The sequence below is a fragment of the Bombus impatiens genome, unplaced genomic scaffold, assembly GCF_000188095.3.
Source record: "Bombus impatiens unplaced genomic scaffold, BIMP_2.2 scf_0501, whole genome shotgun sequence".
NCBI classification, from domain to species: domain Eukaryota; kingdom Metazoa; phylum Arthropoda; class Insecta; order Hymenoptera; family Apidae; genus Bombus; species Bombus impatiens.
This window is the reverse complement of record NT_176920.1, coordinates 97061-103818: the sequence shown is the minus strand read 5'-3', so window position 1 is coordinate 103818 and position 6758 is coordinate 97061. Positions and strand designations below refer to the sequence as shown.

Sequence of the window (6758 nt, the reverse complement as noted above, 5' to 3'; positions counted from 1 at the left end):
TCACACGTTGGTGTTTCTATTGTTATTACTGTTGTTTATTAGCAGTTGCAGGTGCATCGTTGTACTTGCAAAAATAATTCTTATACCAACGTAGTGAAACAACTCACATGTTGGTGTTTCTATTGTTATTACTGTTGTTCATTAGCAGTTGCAGGTGCATCGTTGTACTTGCAAAAATAATTCTTATACCAACGCAGTGAAACAACTCACACGTTGGTGTTTCTATTGTTATTGCTGTTGTTCATTAACAGTTGCAGGTGCATCGTTATACTTGCAAAAGGGAAGTGTCGTCAGAGGAAGATAAATCCTGTTATACCATTTATCTCTTTCCTCGGCCAGTGTTTTTTATCCGCGCGAAGCAGGAGACAGGACTCGTCCTAATTGCTAATTGCGTGACTCCCTCCATCCATCCAGCTCGTAACCGTGAATCATCAGCAACAAAATGTCAAATAAAATCAGTGTAGCAGGGCTACGTTATCCTATCGCAAGCTTCGCTCGGAATAATCGCAACAAAATGAAATTAAAATTTTCCCAAAAATTGCACAAGCGAAAAGTAACTCGCGACTGTTTATAAAAATCCATATTTTTCTGAACGCAATTAAAAAAATAGAAATAAACAAAAATATGTAAAATAGACACATAGAAATATAAAATTCCCATACAAATTTTTCTACGAAAATAAAAAACATGTAGAATTTCGCCTACTCGTGGGAAAACAAGGGAAAACAAGGGAAAACATGCGCCATTGCATTTCTAAAAAAGACACGATCCTACGGATGTAGCGCTCTTCCGATCGTTCATCATTTTCCTGTAGCTATACCAGGTTATAACATGAAACAGTTGCATGGACCACCCTGTATACGTATTGTATCATAAGCATCTTTAGATGTCACATAAACGCACAAACATCCGCAGTCCAACGACAGAAGCAAACCGACGAGAAAGAACGAGTGGTCGCGACAGGAAGTCCGATAGGATTTGAATGACAGTGATCGGTGGTGTTTTGTAAACGTGCCAGGAACGCAGCCACAGTCTAACGAGAACGTTTCCATGAAATTCCCCGGGGATTTTATTTTATTTACCGATCGATCCTACGAGGCGGTTCTGGGATGTTTACGTGCCACAAAAAAGAATCTTACGACTACACAAAAGAGAGAGGGAGAGGGAGAGAGAGAACTATTTCTGTTACTCTGCCTCATTTTTCATGAAATTTTTTTTATTATTTAATTTCCACTTTACGATTTGTCCAGCTGGAATTTTGCTCAATTTTTCTAACCTAATTGCTGAATTTTCAGCCAAAAAATTCTACCAAATGTTCAAATCGGACAAATTGTGAATGTAAACAACAAAATAAAAAAAAAAAATTGCTGAATAACACGTGGATGGCTAACCCCAGCGGGATACCACCTTTGAGTTTGCCTATTTTAAACAGTGAAAGTTATTTCTTTTTTTTTTATTATTATTATTTAATTTGTACTTTACAATTTGTCCAGCTGGACATTTGGTCAACTTTTCTAACCTAATTGCTGAATAACACGTGGATAGCTAACCCCAGCGGGATACCACCTTTGAGTTTATCTATTTTAAACAGTGAAAGTTATTTCTTTTTTTTTTTGTTATTATTATTTAATTTGTACTTTACAATTTGTCCAGCTGAACATTTGGTCAATTTTTCTAACCTAATTGCTGAATAACATGTAGATGGTTAACCCCAGCGGGACACCATTTTCGAGTCTCATGAAACGAACGTGTGCGTTTTCGAGTTGGAGAAGAGGATGGAAAGGAAGTCCGTGATTTACGACAATTTGCGAAAAGTCGAGATACACGGCGTCTAAAAATCGGATAAGTTAATTACCGTGCCGTACACGGCGATGTAATTGAATGAAATTGGCCCGGAAAATCATTTAATAAGCTTTAATGAGGCTCCGCAAGATGGGAGGGCCAGTGCACCGCTCAACACGGAACGAGAATCATTCGAGTCGCAATAAATTCTCTGTTCGTTTGGTCTCGCGTGTAAGTGCATTTTAAATGATGGAAAGTAAAGCATGATCGGTAGACGAGGAAGGACGTGCGTTTGATTATAAGGTTGACGATCGGGTCGGAAAGGGACGTACGTGTCTGTGAAACCACGTGTCTCTGATAATTCGAAGGGAAAGAGAAACATAATGAAACGTTGGTATATGGCAGAGCAGATCTATAATTAGTTGGAAGGATAAATTATAGGTTATTATCGGTGTAATTGTTGAAAAGGAGATATTTTGCATTCTTTGTTGAATAAAATAATACGGGCAAAATGGGTTGCCTGTGGACAAAGAGAAACTTTGTACTTGCATGCTATTCGTGCAGATTAAACTATCCAAGTTTCAATTTCGCTAATTTCAGTCAATTTATTATTCGATGCGGGATACTTTCGAACGTTTAATTTTGCTTTTATTTGCACAGCAAAAAGTTACCGGGAATCTCACGTCTTACCTCGCCTTTCCTTGAAAGTAATGTTTTTTTTTTCCTTTTTATTTAATTTGTACTTTACAATTTGTCCAGCTGAACCTTTGGTAAATTTTTCTAACTTAATTGCTAAATAACATGTGAATGGCTATCCCCAACAGAATACCATCTTCGAGTTTGACTATTTTATTTCTTTAGTGAGGTTAGTGGGATGTTTTCTTTTTAGTCTTCTTTCTATGAGAGTACAGTAATGTAAATAGCAAAAACTAATTTCCGCTTACTCTGCTTTTATTCCCGCAGGGAACATTACGGTACTTATTTCGCGTTGATGATATTATAAACAGTAAAAATACCAAACGATACCAAATAATATTTGTGCTGCCATTTACCGAATGGACAAATTGTAAAGTACAAATTAAATAATGAAACCTGCTGTCTGATATTTAATATTGAAGTTGTGGCGAGAAATATCAAACATTAGAAACTGTTTATTATTATTTATTATTATCGTCGAAGCGAGATTCAATTTCTTAGGTCGTCAAGATACAAACTTAAGCTAGAAAAATTTACTAAATGTCCAGTTACACAAATTGTAAGGTACAAATTAAATAATGAAACCTGCTGTTTGATATTTAATATTGAAGTTGTGACGAGAAATACCAAATACTAAAAGCTATTTTTATTGTTATTTATTATTATCGTCGAAACGATATTCAATTTCTTAGGTCGTCAAGATACAAACTTAAGCTAGAAAAATTTACCAAATGTCCAGCTGGACAAATTATAAGATACAAATTAAATAATAATAGAAAAGAAAGATACAAAATCGTTTACTGTCTGGCGACGATATCTGTCAAACGAAAACGTCCTTGGAGCTGGTGCAGATTTTCCGTGCGACGCGACGTTTGGCAACCGATGTTTAGGGCGAAAAAACGTGGTCCTGTTGCGGCGTAGCCGAAGGCAACCACGTGGTCTCGGTTAATACCGTCGAAAACGCGAAGATGGCAGCCAAAGACAAGCAACAAGTGGAAGAGAAAGATGAGCGCGGGTTCTGCCGGCCGGAGAACGTCATTACGTGCACTGCACGGAATAACACGTTGCATTCGTCTTTGCGTACACGCCGGACATTGTGAGCGAGGTAAATTAATAATTGGAGCATTTAACGCAGACGGACTGGTCGCGGTGGCACGCCTCGACCCTCCTGCAAACGTGTATTTGCAACGTGCATACGTCTCGCAGTGTGATGTACATTTGAAATTATAATGCTGAAGCGGATCGCGCAGCGATGAGATGCGATCGGGAACGGGAAAGAAGAGGAAAAGAAAAAAGAATCAGCAGGTACAGAGAGAAAGAGAGAGAGAGAGAGAGAAAGAAGTTGATATAGGAAGAAACGCTTATGGCGGATCTCATTTCTTTCGGTTTACAACAAGGTATGCAAGGGGCGCTGCTAGTCTGTGATTGAAATTAATTCGTACTTTCTAGTGACAGATTTTTATCTACGATAATGGCATTGTGACGTTAACGAGGCTGCAAGATACCAGCAGAACTCGTTTCTTTCCATGTAGTTTCTATGCATTAAGATTCGTGCAACAGCGTATCACAAGTCTATCAATCCATCACTTTTTTTCTCTCGTTATCCCATAGATTGCCTGCAATCTGTTCCGTCGGACATCGAACAGCTTGTTATATCGGTTCAGGTTAGCGTGTCGATGCCACTCCGATCGATCTATCGCTAGTCTATCATGAAAATTAATTTCTACTTGCTAACTTGTATCCGCGATAATATTAGTATTGTAACGTCAATGGGGATGCAGCGTACGAGGCTGAGTTACGTGTTCTTTCCTTAATTCATGTTATGCAGATTTTTCTCCTGCATATAGTCTGTTGCGCGTACTCTTCGTCGTAAATATGGACTTACGTATCCGCTATCCATAGTCCGCTCACGGCTATCGTTTACGTTCCTCATCTTTGCTCGATGGAAAAAGCACTTAAGTAGTTACATACGTATATACGTCAGTTGATTCAACCGGCAATAACGTCTCCTGTCAGGCTGTAAGATATTGGTTCAACATTGTCTCGCTCGTGCATGCAACGATTGCGTGATGCTCGATAGTGTCACGAGACCGTGACGAGACTATCGTTTACATCGCTTCAGTTTTACTCGGAAGAGAAGGTGGCTGCGTATGTACAAGCACCTATATAGGTTGGTTCGAACGACAGTAACGTTTTGCGTCAAACTGCAAAAGATATTGGCGCAACATTGTTTCATCGGTGCGTGTAACGATCGCACGAGACTCGACAGTGACATGGGATGCTGATAAGAATCGGTGAAATCGGTAGTGATGGGTTGGACGGAATGAACAATTTGTCGTGAGATGAGGCTTGTTTTATTTAATTTGTAACTTTAATTTTTTATTTAATTTGTAGTTTACAATTTGTCCAGCTGGATATTCGGTACATTTTTCTAGCTGTTTCCCATTTGCGACTAGTTGGACGCGAATTGCCAAGTAATTCGATGCTTTTTAGGGGAACAAATCATCTTTTAAAAGGAAGCAACGACGAATGTGGGATTTTCAATGAAATTTGATATTAAATTAAGTTAAATTAAATTTTCAAGTCGTCATTTGACTAGGCCTAGTTAAGCTTTAGTTAACTAACAAGCTTAGTGTTAACACGCTAATGAATCCGTCATGGCATTTCTTATAAAAAGTTACTGATCTATTTATGCCGGAAAACTGTTAGTATCGAAGAAAAAAATATTGCAGAAGCCAAGAAACATAAATAAAACAATGTAATTTTGGGTATCTGTGAAATATTAAGATCTTTATAATTTTAATTATTTGTAGTAAGAATGTATTATAAACTATAACATTATATATTAGTTTAGTATCGTAAGTTAATAGCACTGTATATTAAAGCGTCCTTCGTCGAGATTCCTGACGCTTTTAGCAACAAAATGACGTTCAGTCTCGCGCGATTGTTCTGGGTGTGGGAATGGCACGTGTGTATGTCGTACATTTACTTTGCAGTCGCACGCGCCTCTTCTGTCGCGATGAGTCGTAGCAGCAGGAATGGAAATTGTGCCATATACGACGATGGGTTTTGTAGTCGCTCGCGACTAGTCGGAAATACAAAAAGGGCCACACGTGCTCTACCCACGTGCAAAACAATCGCGTACCATCTAAAGTCATATTCTGCTGTTAGAACGTGTGATGAGCGTATCATACTAAGCACGTCCAATATATAATACTATATGTCGATAATATATAACAATAATACTATAATGATATGCAATATTGTAGTATACAATACCGTTGATATAAATGATTAGTATTATACCTATGAGAAATTTTCTCGAATTTTTATTCGATCGAAAGTTTAATAATTTTATTTACGTTCTTCGGCTTTTCCAAAAATTTTGCTGTTCAGTAGTAACAGTTTTTACGATTCAAAAAATCCATTAAAAAATATAAGCTGCATCATGAAAGAATAAAGTGGACGTTTGCCCGGTTGCCGAACGATTCTCGCAACACGTTCACGAAGATCGGAAGTGACACTAGATTTACGACACGGCTATTTTTTTTATTATTTAATTTGCATATTTTATTTATTAATTTCTATAAATAATAAAAAAATAATCTTCGACTCATTTTTTCACGCAGAATCACTACGATTCCTACTATACCTACCTAACCTTACCCGTGCGTAATAACGTACATAATAACCAAGCAAGGAACATACGTGTCGCATTAGCATAGCAAGAAAAAGGAAACAACGGGACAACGAAACGGAAAGAAGGCTAACGTGCTTTTATCTGCCCAACGCGATACGACTCACGCGGATCGACAAGATTAATTGCATCGGCGAAAAGAATGTTTTGTAGGAGGCTGTTGTCGGTCTGACGCATTTGCCTAATTCGATCGTTTCTACGCGGGTAGGATATTCCCTTGTTGAGTGAAGCAAAGGTAGATAAATAAAAATGAGAATCGGCCGGTTTCCACTTACGCAACTGGCCCGGGCTGTCCCATTGGCGATTCGGCCCGTGTCCGCTCTCTGTTATCAAGGGTCTGGTGACGGCCAGGCTACGTTTCTTGCGACTTGTAACGCGTTTCGAAAATTTGCGAGAAGAAGGAGGCGCGGAACATGTCGGCCGCGTTAAGCGCCGACCACCCGGCCGCGCCACGACGGAAGTGGTATCCTGCTCGGCGCTGACCGAGCGATATTTGCAGTCGGCGAGCGTGCTCGCCACGAAATTTGCCTAATAGGCTCGTATCTAAGCGAAGCATGTGCAGATGTCGCGCGTCGCGTTAACT

The 6758-nt window shown here is 39.0% G+C and overlaps 1 long non-coding RNA gene across 1 annotated transcript in view; it reads right to left on the bottom strand.

Annotated features, from left to right (window-relative positions):
* The window catches only part of LOC117151880, a 13369-nt gene extending 6652 nt beyond the window's left edge, over positions 1 to 6717 (bottom strand). The window contains exon 1 of the long non-coding RNA XR_004462035.1: positions 6451 to 6717. This is a non-coding gene — a long non-coding RNA (uncharacterized LOC117151880). The remainder of the gene's footprint in view (positions 1 to 6450) is intronic.
* Between the last annotated feature and the right edge of the window lie 41 nt (positions 6718 to 6758).